Below are 21,569 nucleotides of genomic sequence, written 5' to 3'. Positions count from 1 at the left end.
AGCACATGGCTTACATTCTATATTTGTTTTCTGGTACCCTGTCAATAACTTAGGGCTTCTATCATGTATTCAATGTTCAGGGGGCCATTAATAAGCCATTGATACTGCCTAAACTTTATAAGACAGGACTCCACATTTCCTGAGTGAAGTTTCTCCAGTTCTTGTCCTGTCAAAGGCTGTAAATTCAGATGTACTGCATAGGTCCAGTGTGGGCTTTAGGCTCACATATCCAATGCCCCTGATTACTTACTGAGTCTTGTCTCAAGTGTTGAGATATTTTGCATATCATTTCCTGGGTTTATTTTCTTCACACCATAGGAGTTTTGCTGTCTTTTTCTTGCATTTTATTGACATAATTTTTAACTTGGAAAACTGCAATAAATTTGAGTGTTTGTATTGTGGAAGGACTTCTTATATTGAGCAAAGACCATTTATAACATATTTCTCCATTTTGAAATTTTATGTGAATAACATGAGAGACTAGACTACTCCTAACTGTTTAAAAAAAAAAAAAACACTAACATTAATAGAACCATTAAAAGTTTAACATCCTTCCTTTTATAGAAATATTTTTCAATTATATATTTCTGTTACAGATTGACTGGAAATAGGGAATACATCTCTTCAATGTATGAATCATGACATGTAACTACTGCTACTGATAGTTTTAGCTAGATGGGTGCTTTACCATAGGCTTCCTCATGGCTTCTTAAGTACCTGACTCCAAGACTCTTGATTAAGTGTTTACGGCTATCTTATGCAACAGATAAGTAGCCATCAAGAAAATTACTATAGCAAACATACTGACTTATAAGAGCCTAAATAAAATTAAAAGGTACACAAACTTTGAAAATTAACTACCTAAACTAATATTTCTAAAAATTACTCTTCATTTAGAGAAATGAATGCAATTTTCTTTTTTTCTTTCTCTTTCTTAACATATAATATTCTCTGGACAAAATCAAGGCCACTATTGGTGAGTTTATTTTGTGTTCATAATATGCATATGTGAATATGTTTCAGTGTATCTAGAGAGTGTTAACATTATTTTTGGATTCTTCAAAATATTTCACTTTTCTTCATGTTTGTTTTCCATGGTGTTTACATGAAACTTTCCATTTTATTTTCCAGGTGATCTTCTAAAAAACCTTGTAAATTTGTAACAACCTTCACTCCAGTAACTCTCTCATTGCCTGCTTCGGCATTATCTTAAACATCCCCTGACCCTTATCATTATGCTATCCACTGGCTCACTTGTCTCCTCCATGCAATTTTAGAATATAAGCCTCTTTCTTATTTGATTCCTTTCATTGTTGTTTCCCTATGTTCCATCCACCCTTGCTCATTACACCTTTTCCATTTCCATGCCTTTGTCTGTTTGCCCAGGACTTGCCAAACTTGTTTTGATTTTCTGAGGTAAAGGGATTGGACTGACCATCGCATGGTTTACCGTTCTATGTTTTATGAAAATTGTCAGTTAATTTAGTACCTTAACAAGTTCTCAAGGTGAAGGAGACATTACTATAGTATTAATTCCTTCCCAAATTTAAGATATAAGAGGATTTCCAATTTGATAATGAAGTTTCTCCTCCCATTTTCCTGTTAAAGATCTTATATAAAACCTGATGCCATCCACTGGTTAACTGTGAGACTGAGTCAGTCACATGCTTTTACTGTTTTTCAATATATTACTCAAATTTCCTGTTTTTAAAATATTTTACAATATTTTTCTGTCTTTTTCTACTTTATTTTTTATGCTTTTGCATTTTTTATTCATGTAATTAATAGTTATAAAAACTGCAATGTCTTTTCAATAAAAATATACAAGGATGTTATATCTTAAGAAAAATTCACATATAGAGTATCTAAAATTCAGGAAAGCTGTTTTCCTAGATGATTCCAAATTTTTTTTTCAATACGCAATTTCAAAATTTAACATCCTCCTTTGCTAATGATATGCTTCAATTGTATCTTGGCTTGCATGTCAGATCAAACTTGGGTACATATCCCTTAATGCATGTAGCAGGCTTCATATGAATATTCATATGAATATTACCACAGGTCAAATTTCTGACAGGTACTTTCACTGTGCACGTTTGTGTCACCTTTCCAGACCCATTTCATCTATGCAAGCATGTTTGTCTTTTGTTATGAAAAAGCTGGAAAGCCCAATTCAAGACCAAGTTGTTGTTGTTGTTGTTTTAATTTAATTTAAGAGTAACTGCTTTACAGAATTTTGTTGTTTTCTGTCAAACCTCAACATGAATCAGCCATAGGTATGCATATATCCCCTCCCTTTGGAAACTCCCTCCCATCTCTCTCCCCACCCCACCCCTCTAGGTTGATACAGAGCCCCTCTTTGAGTGTCCTGAGACATACAGCAAATTCCCATTGGCTATCTATTTTACATATGGTAATGTAAGTTTCCATGTTACTCTCTCCCTACATCTCACCCTCTCTCCCCCTCTCCCCATGTCTATTCTCTATATCTGTTTCTCCACTGTTGCCCTGAAAATAGATTCTTCAGTACCATTTTTCTAGATTCTGTATATGTGTATTCAGTTCAGTTCAGTTCAGTTGCTCAGTCGAGTCCGACTCCTTGTGACCCCATGAATCACAGCACGCCAGGCCTCCCTGTCCATCACCAACTCCCGGAGTTCACTCAAACTCATGTCCATCAAGTCAGTGATGCCATCCAGCCATCTCATCCTCTGTCATCCCCTTCTCCTTCTGCCCCCAGTCCCTCCCAGCATTGGGGTCTTTTCCAATGAGTCAACTCTTCTCATGAGGTGGCCAAAGTATTGGAGTTTCAGCTTCAGCATCAGTCCTTCCAATGAACACCCAGGACCAATCTCCTTTAGGATGGACTGGTTGGATTTCCTTGCAAACCAAGGGACTCTCAAGAGTCTTCTCCAACACCACAGTTCAAAAGCATCAATTCTTCAGTGCTCAACTTTCTTCACAGTCCAACTCTCACATCCATACATGACCACAGGAAAAACCATAGCCTTGACTAGATGGACCTTTGTAGGCAAAGTAATGTCTCTGCTTTTCAATATGCTATCTAGGTTGGTCATAACTTTCCTTCCAAGGAGTAAGCATCCTTTAATTTCATGGCTGCAATCACCATCTGCAGTGGTTTTGGAGCCCCAAAAAATAAAGTTTGACACTGTTTCCACTGTTTCCCCATCTATCTGCCATGAAGTAATGGGACCAGATGCCATGATCTTTGTTTTCTGAATGTTGAGCTTTAAGCCAACTTTTTACTCTCCTCTTTCACTTTCATCAAGAGACTTTTTAGTTCCTCTTCCCTTTCTGCCATAAGGGTGGTGTCATCTGCATATCTGAGGTTATTGATATTTCTCCTGGCAATCTTGATTCCAGCTAGTGCTTCTTCCAGCCCAGCGTTTCTCATGATGTACTCTGCATATAAGTTAAATAAGCAGGGTGACAATATACAGCCTTGACATACTCCTTTTCCTATTTGGAACCAGTCTGTTGTTCCATGTCCATTCTAACTGTTGCTTTCTGACCTGCATATAGGTTTCTCCAAAGTATCTCTAACTTTCTCAAAGAGATCTCTAGTCTTTCCCATTCTGTTTTTTTCCTCTATTTCTTTGCACTGATCGCTGAGGAAGGCTTTCTCCTCTCTCCTTGCTATTCTTTGTAACTCTGCATTCAGATGCTTGTATCTTTTCTTTTCTCCTTTGCTTTTCACTTCTCTTCTTTTCACAGCCATTTGTAAGGCCTCCCCAGAAAGCCCTTTTGCTTTTTTGCCTTTCTTTTCCATGGGGATGGTCTTGATCCCTGTCTCCTGTACAATGTCACGAACCTCATTCCATAGTTCATCAGGCACTCTGTCTATCAGATCTAGTCCCTTAAAATCTATTTCTCACTTCCACTGTATAATCATAAGGGATTTGATTTAGGTCATACCTGAATGGTCTAGTGGTATGTGTGTTCATTTACGATATTTATTCAGCTTATCCCAGAGGATAAACTGGAATAAACTGAATTCACTTTACCTGATTTCCCTTCCTATAGTTATTCCTTTGCCACAAAGGATGAGGGAATAAAAAGCAGCATTACCTCGCATGAGTGATGTGGCCTTTGGAACATTAGGTTCCAACTCTTAGACAAGGGAGGTCATTTTTATTGAATGAGTAAATGATGGAAAAGAATCAAATTATTGTCTCCTTTTACATTGTGCCTGCATTTGGTTTACATGGCTCTTTCTTCCTTTTATTTTTCAGATAAGGGGGAACAGGATGAATGTAAGTCCTGTTAATGTTTCACAGTTTGCAGTTTGTCGTGTTTCTTTTGTTTCTTTAACTTTGGTCTTCAACTCTCAGCAATCATCTTCCTCAACTGCAATATACTTATAGCTCTACATCATTCTTTCTCATTTTATGATTATTTCAACTGAAGTCTGCCCCCTTCATTTGTTATTCAATGCTCTATTACTTTTGCTTTGATTTGTCCCATCTGTGTAATTCATGTAGACATTTTCCTTTTGGTAAAGTGTATATACATACTAACTTACCTATAAAATTTTTAAGTTTCTGATTTGAAATTTTTGTCCAAGATATTTTCATTCATTTGTTTTAAAAGCCCCTTCATTGCCACTTAATATTTCATCTCCATTCCCTTATTTTACTCTGTGAAGGTAAGTTTCATTGAGGAATGAGTTAAAATCAAACTCTCACAAAATACAGTTATGTATTAATCAGTTGACTAAAATGTGGAAAGAGGTACTGTGAACCTGAAAGTGATAAGCTATAAGAGCAGTTGTTAGGTTCCAATAATTCAGTGTTTGGTGATTTTATATGGCAAAACTACCACTCTAGGACAGTTGTGTATTTATTGACATGTTTAACAACATGCAAATCACTTATTAAAGATAAAAAAGTTGGTAACCAAAGAGTACATATTGCTGAGTGTGTTAGTCTTTCAGTCATGTCCACCTCTTTGCAACCCCATGGACTATAGCCTTCCAGGCTCCTCTGTCCAGGAAATTCTCCAGGCCAAACATATTGCTGAAAGGAATCATAATAATTTCATCAGATATTTAACAATTCAAAAATGTATTCATTTTTTCCTTATTCATTTATTGAATACTATTCATTTCTCTAAAGGGAAATTTCAAATGCTGTATGTGTGCCTGTGTGTGTGTTGGTGTAAATGAGTGGGGTTTGTGTGTTTATCTGTATCCTAATTATTTAAATTTAGGTACAGTTTTTAACAAATATGAATTTTTTGTGTATTTCTTTCCACTGACATTTATATTGACATTTCTTTGAATTTTACAGATGAAATTTTTAAAAACTGTAAAGTATCTTTGACATCTCTTTATTCCCAAAAGACTTTAAAATGCTTGCTTTCCTGATGTCTTAATCATATACCAGTTTTCAGTCAATGTACCATCCTTGCCTTGCACTATCAAGATCTCTGCCATTCTAAGGCAATATTTTGCTTGTTGACTTCTCCCATAGTGCTTTCTTTTCTGGTCTTCAAAACCTGAATAATATCTGAAATCATTCATTTGTCACATGTAAACTTGAGGGTCATTCTTACACTGCCCTAAATCTGCTACTCCAAGTATTAAAATACTTTTCACCATTTTCCCCTCCAATGTTTTATATCTGAAGAGAATAATTTTAATTCACTGTTCCTTACTTTTATTAACACAACTGTCAATTTGGTCAACTGCAAGTACTTCAAATATTTGTGGAAAGATTTTGTATTGTTAGAGACTTTAAAAATAATACATATCTCTTAACTTGAATATTTTATGTGAATGAAGCCACAAACTATAGTCTTCAATGCTTTCAAAAATTTTTTTCAGAAGATGCAAAATTATCCATTAAAATTTAAATGTCCTATTTTTAATGACATTTTTCAGTATATTTTTATTTGCAGAGAAAAGTCAGATTACTTCTTTAATTCATGCAGGCAGTGCTACATATACTATTTTGAACAAATGAGTGATTCTTTTTCTCCTTAGTTCCTCATCTCTTCTTAACCAATTCTGTTTTCATGGGCACATGTTTACATTTTTTTCTGAAAAGGCAGTCATGATAAGATGAGCTTCATTTTGCCATGGGCTAAAACAACATTTCACCAGAAATAAAATCATGTCATCATTGCTTAACAAAGTGTAAATAGAGGTTCCTAAGAACAAAAACCTGCATTTTCTCTTGAAGCAGTCCAGTATTCTCTAATTCACTGTTTGTGGATACTTTATGCAACATAGCTACAATAATTGTGAGACTTAATAATATATATTTAGTAGCAGCCAAAAAATTAATTAAATCTAATCTACCAAACAATAACAGCCCATGTAGTGTCCAAATAATTCAAGAATATTTTTGCATGGTGAACCCCACTACTAATATGCCTGAAATTTTTACTCAAGTCAGCAAGATTGATCCTTTTCTTCCTTTAATTTTTGATCAAAACCAAAGGAAGCTGTCAGAAACTGTGGTACAGTGTGTATATCACATTTGTATATGTGTTTGCACTTGTTTAAATCTTATTACATTTAACATTTTATGTGAATTTTTCACTACATTTGAATTTCCTTGGTGTTTTAATCCCATTATACTTACCTGCATGTTTTCTTTTAAATTTTCATTTAATCTTTGGGAAAAAAATTAGATAAATTTCCCTGAAAGCATTTTTATTCCAATAAGCTTTAAACAACTACTTTCTTGGTTCTTTTAACATTCCCTTTCTTTTTATCTATACACCCAATTTTCATTCACACTTTATCTTATTCTCTACTCTTCTCTCCTCGATGTTTTTGTTTATGGACTTCTGTCATATTAAATTCTTTCCATCTATTACCCTAACCTGATTCTTTCTCAGTGCTTCTTGTTTCATTTCCTGTATTCCCTCCCTATATACCCTGTCTTCTTCTCTCATCCAGAGCCTTGTTAGTTTCACTATGAATTTTGTGAGATGAAGGGGATGAGACTGATGAGCATGTGGTTTACATTCTGTATTTATTTTCTGGTACACTTCCAATAACTTAGGGTTTCTGTGATGTATTCAAAGTTCAAGGAGTCTTTAATATGCCACTGATAATGCTCCAAACTTTAAGATTAGACTCTGTATTTGCTGAATGAATTTTTTCCAACTCTTATTCTTTCAAAGACTGTGCAAATTCAGGTGTACCTTGTAGATCTAATGTGGGCTTTAGGGTCATACATTCAATACCCTAGACCATTCACTAGAGTCTTCTCTCAGGCACAGATATTTTACATACCACTTCTGACTTAATTTTCTCTCATACCATAGGAATTTTACTGTCTTTTTCTTGTATTTTATTGACATAATTATTAATTTGTCACACTGCAATAACTTTTAAGTGTTTGTGGAAGGACTTTATATATTGAGCAAGATTGTTTATAACATATTTCTCCATTTTGAAACTTTGTGTGAATGACACGAGAGGCTAGAGTTCTAGGATACTCCTATATATATATATATCTTTTTAACAAAACACTAATAAAAACACTAAAAGTTTAACAACCTTCCTTTTACAGTGATATTTTTCAATTATATTTTTGGTTACAGATTAGATGGAACTAAGGAATACATCTCTTTAATGCATGAAGGACTTCATATGTCTACTGCTATCGATAGAGTTTTAGCCAGATGGGTGCTTTTTTTGTAGGCTTCCTCATGATTTCTTAAGCACTTTAAGCATTCATGTACGTGTGTATGTTTGGATTGTATTCTGAGAAAAAGGAAAAAGTCCAGTGAAATATATATGACTGATGCTGTTTATCCCAGAAGAAATCTTCTTCTACCTCATAGTGTCATTTTCCATCTCTATAACTTTTACATCAGGTTGTGTACGTGTGTGTGTGTGTGTGTGTGTGTGTGTAGTACACCTTTGCCCTTTTTGACAAGGTGTCCTTTGGAAATATTTGCTTCCAGTTTAAAATATATTGGTCACTTTGAAACTTGGAGTAAGCTACAAAAGCATTCCGTATTTCTGTTCTCCTCCCATCAGATGTAGCCAATTCCTTTGTTGCAGTTTTTATTGTTGTTGTTTTTGTTTATATCACACTAATAGAGTTATTTTAAACTTAACATCCTTCTCTTCTAATGAAATTTTCTATCACAACTTTGTGTTCAAAGGGAATGGAATTTAGGAATATATTTCTTTAATGCATGTAGCAGGATTCATATGACTATTGTTATACATTGCTTTTGAAAAATGAATGCCTTTTGTCTTTGCTTCCTCACCTCTTTTTAAGCTGTTCTTTTGTGCAAAACTGTGAGTCTGGCAATTTATTCTGAAAAATGTAGAAGGTTTAATACAGGACCAATGACAGACATTGTTTATCCAAGAGGAAGTTCTAGTCTATCTCCTTCCCCAGTGTCTTTTCTTGTCTTGATTCCTTTAACATCAAAGGGTGAATGAAAGTAAAATAATCTTTTCCCAGATTTCTAGAAAGCCCTTCAAATGTTACAAAAAATTAGGTCATGTCTGAACCACAGAGTAAAGTATGGAAGTTTTCCCAATTTTCCTTTGTTTCTCCCTCACATTGGATTACCATTTTCAATGCATTTTGAGTTCTTTTCCTTTTTTAAGTGAAGAGAAAAGGGTCAAGTTCCCAACGTAAAGGCATCTTCCTTGCTTATCTAGTCATGAATTCATTCTTTTCTGGTACCTTTGTCTTTAAGTCTTTATACATACTTTTATGTAGTTTTGTCTCATTATTTTGTCTTTTCAGGTGAAATTCACCATTTTTATTTCTCATTCAATTTCCACAGTTATCACTTCTTTGTCACTTTGCTTTAATTGGCATAAACAGACCCTTCCTACTGTGTACATTTTATTAATCATACATTTCTAAAGTATTGGCATCCTCAGACACTAATGTGAACGTTTGTCCCACATATGCCCAGTCATTTTATTTAAATCCCCATATGCTATGTCTAGAGCATCGTTTCCTTTCTTTCATGTGATTTAATTAAAATGAACTTCTTTTAGCCATCAATTGAAATATTAATCTATGTTTTAAAGTTATAGTTTACTCAGTTGTAGAAAATTTTGTGAAAATGAGCACCCAGGAACCTAACTTGGTATTTTTTCTGTTAGCCGTGGTTCAGACTCCTTTAATTCAGAGAGTGTGGCTATTGTACAGCTAGTGCTTCCAAAATAATAACCAATGACTCTATATTTAGTAGCAGTCAAGGAATTTATGAAGATTAACCTCCAAGTAATTAAAAAGTTAAACAATTTGAATGGGATCAACATAATTTTTGTACTATAATAATTGGAAGAAATAATTTTTTTCCAGTTCAGAAAGTTCACTCATTTTTATCCTTTTCATTTTTAAAAGAAATTCTTTGCAAAAATTACATAAAACCATGTCAGAAACATTTTTTATTACAACTGTTCCAGAAATTTTTCCTAAGTAAATTCATTGTTTCTTCTTTTATATTCATAACCAATATTCTCCTGAAAAAGGTAACTTTCAGCTTCTCTGTATACATGTGTACATGTGTGTGTGTGTACTTGCATGAGTGTGTGTATTTTGTGGGTTGGCCCACATCCTGGTACATTTAACAGTGCATATGAATTGTCATTAAATTTATATTTTCCTTCTTTTTCTGTTCTCTAACCTTATATGGACCTTTTCACTTTATTTTTCTGATCAGGGTTTGAATTTTGGTAAATTTCTCTGACAACGTTTATACTCCAATAAGCCTCTAAATTACTGCTTCCTCACAGTCTTTCATATTCCTTTTATATCTATGCCATCTTTTGGCATACCCTACCCCTCAATGTCTGTTATTTTGCTTCATAAGCATCATCTATATTAAGTTGTCTCCATTTCTGTTTTCCTAACCTCTTCCTTCGTTCTTTTCCATCCCTTTATTTTTTCAGAACAGATGTTCCTTCCCTATAAGCACTGTCTTCTACTCTGTAGAGTCTTGCCAGAATTTCAGTGTGCATTTTATAAAACAAAAAAAGAAGAGACTGATGGGTACATGATTACACTCTGTACTTATTTTCTGAAAACTACCCATTGTTAGTACATCTGCCATCTATTCAAAGTTCAAAGGCCATTACATGCAACTGATATCTCCCCAAACCTTAGGAGATGAGCTAAAACTCCATTCTTTCTGAGTGAAGCTTCTTGGTCTACAGTCCTTTTAAGGACTATGTAAACTCAGATATCCTTCATGGTTCCAGTGTGAGGTTTAGACTCCCTCTTTCATTGCCTTTGATCATAGCACCCAAGTACCCTAAATAACAAACATTTACATGGCATTCCTTGGCTTTATTTTCTTTCATACTGTACTAATTGTTCCATCTTTTCCTTCATTTTTATTCTGAAATAATTATTAATTTAGCAATCTATACTTATTTTGGTAGAAAGACTTTTAATTTAAGGAAATATATAACATATTTCTTGATATTGAATTGTTAAGTGAATGACATGAGAAACTAGAGTCCTACGATACTTCTAAAAGATTTTTTAATAATACAATACTATAAACATCCAAAATTTAACAACCTTGTTTTGCTAATGATGGTTTTCAATAATTTTTTGTTTACAAGTTTAATGAACTTAGCAACACACCTCTTCTTTACACTGAGCAGCCTTCATAAAACTACAGTTACAGATACCATTTTAGACTGATGGATACTTTTACTGTAGACCTCTTTATGGCTTGCTAAATATGTGACTCATGTCTGTGTGCTTGTTTCCCTCCACCCTAAAAAAAGGAGAAGATCCACTGAAAGATGAACAATTAATATTATTTGCCTTTGTAGCCCTATTCTACCTCCTCTCCTTGAGTCATTATCTGTCTTTGCTACTTTGGTCCAGGAATTGGAGATGCAGATGGTGGGATATAATAAAGCAATAACTCTGATTGCAAGATGTCCTGTGGAACATTACCTTTACACTTTGGTCAATTTGACTTATGGAGTCAACTACAGGAGAATTTGAAATTTCTGCTCTCCTTTTTTTACATTGGGCCCACATTTTGATGAGATGCTCGTCTCCTTTTTTTTCAGATAAGATTAAACAGGAAAAAGGCAAGTCAAAAATTGGGGATTTTTTTTTTTTTTTTGCCTGTTCTTAGTTGTTTCATCTCTCACTTGCACCTTGAAAAAAAGCTGTCATTTTATTTTATCTAAATTCCATCTTTTCCCATTCTTACCTTTTATCCACAGCAATCTTCCCCTAAAACATTGGCCTCTTTTCAATTATTTTTCTCTTCTTTTTTTTTTCCCTCAGATAATATTGCACAGGAAAAAGGCAAGTTAATTTTTTTTTTGCCTGTTCTTAGCTCTTGTTTCATCTGTTACTTGCACCTTAAAAAGAAAGCTGTCATTTTATGTCATCTAAATTCCATCTTTTCCCATTCTTACCTTTTATCCATACCAACCTTCCCCTAAAACATTGGCTTCTTTTCAATTGTTTTTTTCTTTTTTTTCTTCCTCAGATAATATTGCACTGGAAAAAGGCAAGTCAATTTTTTTTCGCCTGTTCTTAGTTCTTGTTTTATCTGTTACTTGCACCTTAAAAAAAACTTCTGTCATTTTATATTATTTAAATTTTATCTCTTCTCATCCTTTCCTTTTACTGACAGCTATCTTCCCCTAAAACACTGGCTTCTTTTCAATTGCTTTTCTCTTCCTTTTTTCTTTTTCTCAGGTAAGATTATACTGACGTAAGATGAGTAGGGAGGAAAGAGAGTGAACTGAGCAATCAGGCAAAGGAAAGGGAAATTTATTAGAGGGAAACAAGATGGTGACTAACCCTTAAGGAGAACCAGCGTCTTCCCTTTTAGATGCGGTCTTTCTTATAACACGACAATGAAAAATTCTCTGAAGGGATGGTTAATTATTAGCCTGTAGATGAGTCCTGCAGTCATGTAGCCAGAGGTCTGGAATCTGGTGGTCTCATAGCCTTGAGAATGTCAACACCAGTGGGAAAACAGAATATCGTTTGGGCAACTTGGTCAGTCTCAAGGGTCACTGTGACTTTATTCTTTGTTTGCAAGGTTAGTATAATGAGCCATTTCTACCAGGAGACCCCATGGAGGCCCTCTCACTCCAGGCTTTTTGATTTAGGATAAGAGCCGAAGGTCAATCTTCTGTAACTACTTTCTGTGGGACAGGGACGTTGTAAGGGTAAGATGAGAAAAGGTTGGAATATGGGCCAAAGGGATTTGTGTGGGGCCAAAGTTTTTGATAATCTGAATGAGTTAGAAATAGCTTATGAATAGTTTGGTTGGTGAAGGCTTGTAAGTGGTCCTGAAGAAATTTTGAAAAAAAGATTCATTAAACATGGGCAGAAACTTAGAATAAGGGTAAGTAGAAGGAGAGGGCCTAGAAAAGGTAGAACCCAGGGCATCCAATTCCAACTGTTTAGCCAGTTTTCCCATGAATTTCTGAGGTGTCAACATATTTCAAGGCCTTGTTTGTCAGATTTCTTGCTGCTTTCTAATTTGTTGGTGGAGAAATAGCAAGCTTCCTCCAAAAATAGACATAGGCCCCTTTTATCTGCAGTTAGAAGATCTAATCTCCTTCTGTTTTGGAGGATCACAGCAGCCAGGGAAGCTAGCTGGTTTTGGATGATGATAAGGCTAGTCGCTGTTTAGTCTAGGCTCTCAGTGAGGTCTTTAGAAAGGCTTTGGTAGTAATTTAAAAAGGTTGTGAGTCCTGCAGTCCCTGTTCCAACCCCAGTTTCTATTCCTAAACTGATTAACAGGGGAATGAATTGAATTGCCCATTTGGGTCAGTTATGAATTAGTAGGATAGGGAGGGTCTGATATTTAGGAGCAATAGAAAGATCCAGGGCTAGATATACCAGGGTGCATGTTCCTGTCCAATTAGTGGGAAAATATAAATAAGTGGTGGTTCCAAATAAGAAAAATATTCCAAGTGTAAGAAGACAACAGCTGAAATTAATAGCAAATAGGAGTCTTTCTGGGAACTTGTTAGTAGTTTCTGAGACTGACAGTGAACTCGCCAGTGTAGCCCCTACAAAAGGAGTATTTATGCCATATGTAGAAGGGAGTCTCCCTGAGAAAGCAAAGGAATGTCCTGAAGTTCCTGATATGTTGTAGATGGATAGGGCTGAAGGAAAGGAGAGATGTGAAGTGTAATTACAGAGGTGTGGTGGCAAAGTTCCTAGTTGGGGGTAAGAATTGTTTACTGTTTTGTCTAGAAAAACAGAAAGGAGTCTGTTGTTGTAGATGAATGTCAGAGGTTGGGAGTGGGTTAAGGACTATAGCTAGTCCTTTATGAGTAATAGTGAGATCTGTAAGGAGGGAGGTCAATATCTTGTCAGGATTGTGAATTTGAACAATTGAATATAAATAATACATGTATGATGAAAAGATTCTCCTCTGTATGTGTGATAAAGAGAGTTATTTATGTGAGTCCATTTGCCTGTGGAAATGAGACACACCTATACTCCAGGAGAGCAGATGGATAAGCAAATCCAACAATCATTGGCCAGGGCTGGATTTTAGGTATTGAGTAAATGATGGAGAAGATTTAGAGTTCTGAATAGGTAAGCAAGGTTTGGGGAAGGGTGAGTTATAGGCAGGGTATTATTGTGAGGTTTGGACTGTAAAAGAAAAGGGAGTAATAGTAAAATCATGATGTGATGTCTCATGTCTAAGGGGAGAAAATTATAAACATAAGAATCCAGGTGTAGAAATAAATTTGGGTTGGTATGAACTCTATGAAATCTCCCTGGAGCCAAAGATTGTTTATAAAGTCAAGGAGTAAAGGGCGATCAGTAACAATGGTATCTCCAGGAAAGGTAAGGGTTTGTGTTACTATGTGAAGAAAAATGGATAATGAATTCATCTAGGCTGATCACAGTAAGAGGAGGACCATGCTCCAAAAAAAATAAAAAAAAAAAAAAGAACTATGGAGAAGTAGGTAAGGCAGAGGGAAAGCTTTTGAATAATAGTCCACTCAGGAGGAGACATAAAGTCCTATTGCAAATAGGGTAGGTAGGGAAAATCCCAGTCCAATTAGTAACCAATACATCTGTTTTTATTTTATTTATTGATATTTGGTTTTGGCTATTCTGTTTCTTCAGGAATTCAATCCGGTCAAAGCCTGGTGGGTCTCAGAACAGTGCTGGTGTAGCAAAGAGTTTTGAGCTAGGAATGTTTCTTGGTGGAGATGGAGAGACTCCTGGGGCCCATTTTAATCTAGAGATGGTGGCTCAGCTGGTAAAGAATCCGCCTGCAATGCAGGAGACCTGGGATCAATCCCTGGGTTGGGAAGATCCCCTGAAGAAGGGAATGGAGTTCCACTCCAGTTTTCTGGCCTGGAGAAGTCCATGAACTATTTCATATGGTTGCAAAGAGTCAGACATGACTGAGTGACTTTTACTTTCATTTTCACAAAACGATGAGTAAAGACATGCCAGTTTAGCAGCTGTGGTATGGTTAGAACAACATCAAATGGACCAGTCCATCGAGACTGGATAGCTTTATGCTATAAGGTCTCAAGTAGGACTCCCAGTATGAGTGTTAAGTCAGCTGGATTTGTTTGATGAGGCTTTGGGAGAGAGTCATCTGCATGCTCTCTCACAAGGAGTCTAATAAGATTAAGGGTGGGAAGGTACTCTCCTAGCAAGGGGCTCAAAGTAGGGAATTGACCTAAGAGAAAAGGGCATCCATACATGAGCCCAAAAGGACTGAGGAAAGACAGAGCCCGTGGAGTAGCCCGAATGCAAGCCAAAGCCATGGGAAGGAATTCAGTCCATGGCCTTTGTAGTTCTAGAGAGAGTTTGGTTAGGTGTGTTTTGAGACTAGAACTAACACCCAAAAAAGATGTCCTTTTCATTATGGGGGACTGGAATGCAAAAGTAGGAAGTCAAGAAACAACTGGAGTAACAGGCACATTTGGCCTTGGAATGCGGAATGAAGCAAGGCAAAGACTAATAGAGTTTTGCCAAGAAAATGCACTGGTCATAGCAAACACCCTCTTCCAACAACACAAGAGAAGACTCTACACATGGACATCACCAGATGGTCAACACCGAAATCAGATTGATTATATTCTTTGCAGCCAAAGATGGAGAAGCTCTATACAGCCAACAAAAATAAGACCAGGAGCTGACTGTGGCTCAGATCATGAACTCCTTATTATGAAATTCAGACTTAAATTGAAGAAAGTAGGGAAAACCTCTAGACCATTCAGGTATGACCTAAATCAGATCCCTTATGATTATACAGTGGAAGTGAGAAATAGATTGAAGGGCCTAGATCTGATAGATAGAGTACCTGATGAACTATGGATGGAGGTTCGTGACATTGTACAGGAGACAGGGATCAAGACCATCCCCATGGAAAAGAAAGGCAAAAAAGCAAAATGGGTGTCGGGGGAGGCCTTACAAATAGCTGTGAAAAGAAGAGAGGTGAAAAGCAAAGGAGAAAAGCAAAAATATAAGCATCTGAATGCGGAGTTCCAGAGAATAGCAAGAAGAGATAAGAAACCCTTCTTCAGCGATCAATGCAAAGAAATAGAGGGAAAGAACAGAATGGGAAAGACTAGAGATCTCTTCAAGAAAATTAGAGCTACCAAGGGAACATTTCATGCAAAGATGGGCTCAATAAAGGACAGAAATTGTCTGGACCTAACAGAAGCAGAAGATATTAAGAAGAGGTGGCAAGAATACACAGAAGAACTGTATAAAAAAGATCTTCACAACCCAGATAATCATGACGGTGTGATCACTCATCTAGAGCCAGACATCCTGGAATGTGAAGTCAAATGGGCCTTAGAAAGCATCATTACGAACAAAGCTAGTGGAGGTGATGGCATTCCAGTTGAGCTCTTTCAAATCCTGAAAGATGATGCTGTGAAAGTGGTGCACTCAATATGCCAGCAAATGTGGAAAACTCAGCAGTGGCCATGGGACTGGAAAAGGTCAGTTTTCATTCCAAATCCAAAGAAAGGTAATGCCAAAGAATGCTCAAACTACCACACAGTTGCACTCATCTCACATGCTAGTAAAGTAATGCTCAAAATTCTCCAAGCCAGGCTTCAACAATACGTGAAGCGTGAACTTCCAGATGTTCAAGCTGGTTTTAGAAAAGGCAGAGGAACCAGAGATCAAATTGCCAACATCCGCTGGATCATGGAAAAAGCAAGAGAGTTCCAGAAAACCATCTATTTCTGCTTTATTGACTAAGCCAAAGCCTTTGACTGTGTGGATCACAATAAACTGTGGAAAATTCTGAAAGAGATGGGAATACCAGACCACCTAACCTGCCTCTTGAGAAATCTGTATGCAGGTCAGGAAACAACAGTTAGAACTGGACATGGAACAACAGACTGGTTCCCAATAGGAAAACGAGTACATAAAGGCTGTATATTGTCACCCTGCATATTTAAGTTATATGCAGATGCCAGGGTCCAGCCCCAGTGGATCCAGGGTAATTCAAAGGAGAGACGAAGTCAGCATCCTAGGAAAAAGCTATTTAATTAGAAATATAAAGAGAGATTAGAAAAGAATAGTGTAGTAGGAGTACCCACGCTCCAGATGGGAATTCAGCCAGAAAAACGGAGAACAAGAAAGAACGACACAGGGGAATCAGTCTTTCCAGAAACTGATCCGTTTTCTTTATTTTCAGGTTTGCTTATATACGTTTTTTTTACACATAGAGACAAACAGAAATTTTGAAGTCACATGGGGGTCAGCAGTCCTGACCTTTATCAAAATCAGGTGCTTCATATAAATGTATACAAAAAGGTCTTAGGGGTTTTACATCATCTTCTGGCCAGGGGACCTGCTAACTTTTTATGATCCTTTCTTTCTGATAACGGTCAGTCAACCAGAAAACTTATTTTCCAGGGGTGATTTTTCTTAAACCAGGCACCACCCTCTGAAGGTACCAGATAAAGTTGCATTCCTATAGGGTGAGGGTGTAGTGGGTTACAATTAAGAAAGGAATTTACTTAGTCTAAGGTTAACATGATTAATCTTAACGGTTAATACTTATTTCTCCTATATGCTCGTTATATTCATTATAAGGGCAGGGAATATGGAGACTTAGCAGCAAATATTGGCCCAACAAATGAAAAAACCTTCATCAACATGATTTTTATCTTTAGAAAAACCAATGCTAACTAAGACTTTCAAAATACTCCAAACTCTCTGTGCTGTTTATGGTTGAGAGGTTGTAAACAATCATGTACATAGTAGCAAGAGTGTGGATAATCCTGTCACACAAGCTAGTCTGCCAGCAGAGAGATTTGACCCAAGACACCCTTGTCATGCCCAGGAATTTTTATTAGCTGGAGCTGTAAATTAACTCCTTCTCTGAGAGAGGTGATGGGGAACAGCCCCCCTGTAAAAGTCAGAGGCATGAGTGAGAGCATAAAACAGTAAAGTAGGCATACTCTGGTTTTGGGGGTAGATGCTCGGGAACAGGGGGTTTCCTGAGGCTCAATCCCGCCTTTGCATATGCCGAAGCCTCCTTCCTCATGACCTTTGCATTGGGTGGAGTTCTTCACACTGGCTCCCGGCATGCAGAGTACATCATGAGAAATGCTGGAAGAAAAACAAGCTGGAATCAAGATTGCCAGGAGAAATATCAATAACCTCAGATATGCAGATGACACCACCCTTATGGCAGAAAGTGAAGAGGAACTAAAAAGCCTCTTGATGAAAGTGAAAGAGGAGAGTGAAAAAGTTGGCTTAAAGCTCAACATTCAGAAAACGAAGATCATGGCATCTGGTCCCATCACTTCATGGGAAATAGATGGGGAAACAGTGGAAACAGTGTCAGACTTTATTTTGGGGGGCCCCAAAATCACTGAAGATGGTGACTGCAGCATGAAATTAAAAGACGCTTACTCCTTGGAAGAAAAGTTATGACCAACCTAGATAGCACATTCAAAAGCAGAGACATTACTTTGCCGACTAAGGTCCGTCTAGTCAAAGCTGTGGTTTTTCCAGTAGTCATGTATGGATGTGAGAGTTGGACTGTGAAGAAGGCTGAACACCAAAGAACTGATGCTTTGAACTGTGGTGTTGGAGAAGACTCTTGAGAGTCCCTTGGACTGCAAGGAGATCCAACCAGTCCATTCTGAAGGAGATCAGCCCTGGGTGTTCTTTGGAAGGAATGATGCTAAAGCTGAAACTCCAGTACTTTGGCCACCTCATGAGAAGAGTTGACTCATTGGAAAAGACTCTGATGCTGGCAGGGACTGGGAGCAGGAGGAGAAGGGGATGACAGAGGATGAGATGGCTGGATGGTATCACTGACTTGATGGACATGAGTCTGAGTGAACTCCAGGAGTTGGTGATGGACAGGGAGGCCTGGTGTGCTGCAATTCATGGGGTCGCAGAGTCGGACACGACTGAGCGACTGCACTGAACTGAACTGAACTTCCTACTTTTCCTGAGGATTGGGGTCTGTAAGGAATATATAGTTTCCGGGTTATGCCAAGGGATTGGGTTAATTGTTGAGTGATTTGGGAGATAAAAGCTGGCCATTTTCAGGTTGGAGGGAGAATGGGAGGCCAAAACAAGGGATGATTTCTGATATGAGAAACTGTGTTACCTCTGAGGCGGTTTCTGATCTCATAGGCAAAGCCTCAGTCCACCTTGAAAAAGTGTCTACTAGAGTAAGCATGAGTTTTATTTTTCATGTTGGAGGCATATGAGTGAAGTCGATTTACCAGTCCTCCCCTGGGATAGTTGAGCCTGATGTGTTGGGAATGAGAAAATAACTTTTAAGGCTCCCTGCAGTTAGCAGATAATGCAAGACTGATTTGTTGTAGGAGTGAAAGAAGGTTAGGATAGGTGATAAGAGGTCTTAAGAGATGATAAATTGGTTTAGTGCCTATGTGTAGGGCCTGATGAATGTGCAGGGCCTGATGAATGTCCATAAGAATCTGTGTGGCCTGAGATTTGGGGAAAAGATAACGGCTCTGTTTTTGTAACCTCTCTCCTTGTGGTTGTACTCCCTCTAGTAATCATTACGTTGTTTTCTTCAGAGAGTAAAGAGGCTTTATGTTGGGGATTACTATGAGTTGTTGAGCAGGTGATGGGAATGAGGCTTATTTTGCTTCTCTGTCTGTGGCATTGTTGCCCCATGAAATGGGGTCTGAGGCCATCTGGTGACCTGGACAATGTATGATGCCTACTTCAGTTGGCATGTTACCTGCGTTTAAAGGCTGGAGTACAAATGGGGCGTTAGTTATGGGAGAGCCTTTCATAAATAGGAACCCTCATTCTTTCAAGATGGCAGCATGTGAGTGTATGATGTGGAAAGTATATTTAGAATCAGTGTATATGTTTGCTCTGTTAGCTATGAGGGTAAGTGCTCTAGTTAGTGCAATAAATGCCTTTTGGGAAGAGGTTCCTGAGGGGATGGGTTGGGAATCAATAATTTCAGATAACTGCATATGCAGCTTTTTTTTTTTTCCTTCTGATGTAGAAAAGCTGCCATCAATATACCCAAGTAAAGTCAGGGTTATTTAAAGGGGCTGAGGAAATGTGCGAGAAATGGTCAGGTCTTCTAATGCCTCTTTGCAAGTATGGATGGGAGACTCAGAAAAATTAGGGATAAGTGTGGCAGAGTTGAGAGTAGGATAGCGTTCAAAGAAGAACATGGGAGATTCAGGAAGGGTGACATGAATTAGTTGGATGTGTAAAAGAGATAGAAGGGTCATGGATTTGGGAGAAAGTAAAGTCATGTGGTGAATGAATGACAGTGGGTGCTTCAAAAGTAAGTTTTTTACTTTCCTCAACAAGGAGTGCAGCTGCTGCCAGAGCATGCAGACAGTCTGGCTATCCTCAAATTGTGGTATCTAATTGCTTTGACAGATAAGTGATAGGGTCAAAGGAGGGGCCCTGACTTTGTTCCCAAACTCCTAGGGCAATTTTGTGTCTCTCAGTAGTGTAGAGTATAATGGGGTGACAAAGGTCAGAAAGTGTTAGAGCTGGGGCTGAGATAATGGCTTGCTTAAGGATGTTAAAGGCTGAATGGGTATTTGATTTTAGCCCTAGGGATTCTGAAAGATCTTCTGTGGTGGTTGATATAGGGATTGTGCCAGGAGAGCAAAATTAGAAATCCAAAATTAGATATCCAGCTAATTCCAAGGACAGGATCTCTGTTATGGATGTAGGGAGTGGTAGGGTGGATATAAGGGACTTTCTACCAGTAGTGATATATCTTTTGGTTGGTGTCAAAAGGACTCTGAGATAGGTGACTCTAGGAAGAGAGAGCTGAACTTTGGTGGGAGATACTCTATACCCTCAATCAACTAGAAAATAGAGTTGTATAGTATATTGTGGAAAGTGTGTAAGTGAAGGACTACAAAGGAGGATATCACCCACATACTGGAGGACAGTACTTGGAGTAAGGTCAAGAGAGGTTAGGTCTGATGCTAGAGCTTGGCCAAAGAAATGAGGGCCTTCACGAAAGCCTTGTGGGAGGACTGTCCATGTCAGCTATTGGGAGTGATGATTGTATGAATCAGTCCAGGTAAAGGGAAAGAGGTCTTGAGAGTCTGGGTGTAAAAGGATGGTAAAGAAGGCATCCTTGTGGTCTAGAACAGTGAAGTGGGTAGTGGAAGAGGGAATGAGAGAGAAGAGTGTAGGGATTTGGAATTACTGAGTGTATGGGGATAACAGCCACACAATGATAAGTCTCAGGTCCTGGATCAGGTGATAGGAGCTATTTGGCTTTTTGATGGGTAAGATAGGGGTGTTATAGGGAGAGGGGGTTGGACACAAGAGACCCTGATGTAGGAGTTTAGTGGTGATAGACCTTAACCCTTATTGATATTTCTGGGAGATGGAGTATAGTTGTTGATTGGGGAATATAGAGGGGTCTTTGAGATGAATATGAATTGGAGCATGGTGAGAGGTGACAGATGGGTTGTCTGTATCCCAAATATGGGGTTTAGGACAAGGAAGGCAATGGGGCAGGGGAAGAGGAGGTGGAGGAGTGGGGTATTTTAGGAGTATGAGAAAAGAATGGGAAAATGGGGTATCTTGAAGTGTGCAAGGTAAAGGCTCAGTTTTCGTGGCATAAGCATGAAACAGTAAACCCACATAACAGAGACCTGAGAGGCCTTGGTTTTTCCGGAGTAGGCAGGCATAGCAGAGTAAGTGGCCCATGTATTGATGAGAAAAGAGATTGGCTTACCTGCCACTGTGAGAGTTACTCTGGGTTCAGTAGAGGTGATGAGAGTGGGGCCTAGAGCCCTGGGCACCTTCAGTCTTCAGCGTCAAGCCTGAGGAAGCTAGGCAGAGCTAGGTCAGAGGACTCATGCTCAGGACCAGGTGGGGCTGTCTGATCCCTAGAGGGGAATTTTGGAAGTTGACCTTCCAATGTCCCTTTATGCCATAGCTGGTACACTGACCTGGAGAGGGCCTCAGGTCTAAGCAAGAATGCTCCAGTGGCCTTCTTTACCACATTTGAAGCAAGGCAGGCGGCTTCTTGTCTTTGTTGGTTGATGGAGGTTTGGAGCCGTGTAGGACAGAGGCTAAAATGTGGTATTTGGCCTGATCTCATTGGGCCTCCTCTAGCTTTGCCTGTTC

This window comes from Oryx dammah, unplaced genomic scaffold, assembly GCF_014754425.2.
Source record: "Oryx dammah isolate SB20612 unplaced genomic scaffold, SCBI_Odam_1.1 HiC_scaffold_11, whole genome shotgun sequence".
Classification (NCBI taxonomy): Eukaryota; Metazoa; Chordata; class Mammalia; order Artiodactyla; family Bovidae; genus Oryx; species Oryx dammah.
Note: the sequence above shows the minus strand (reverse complement) of the source record.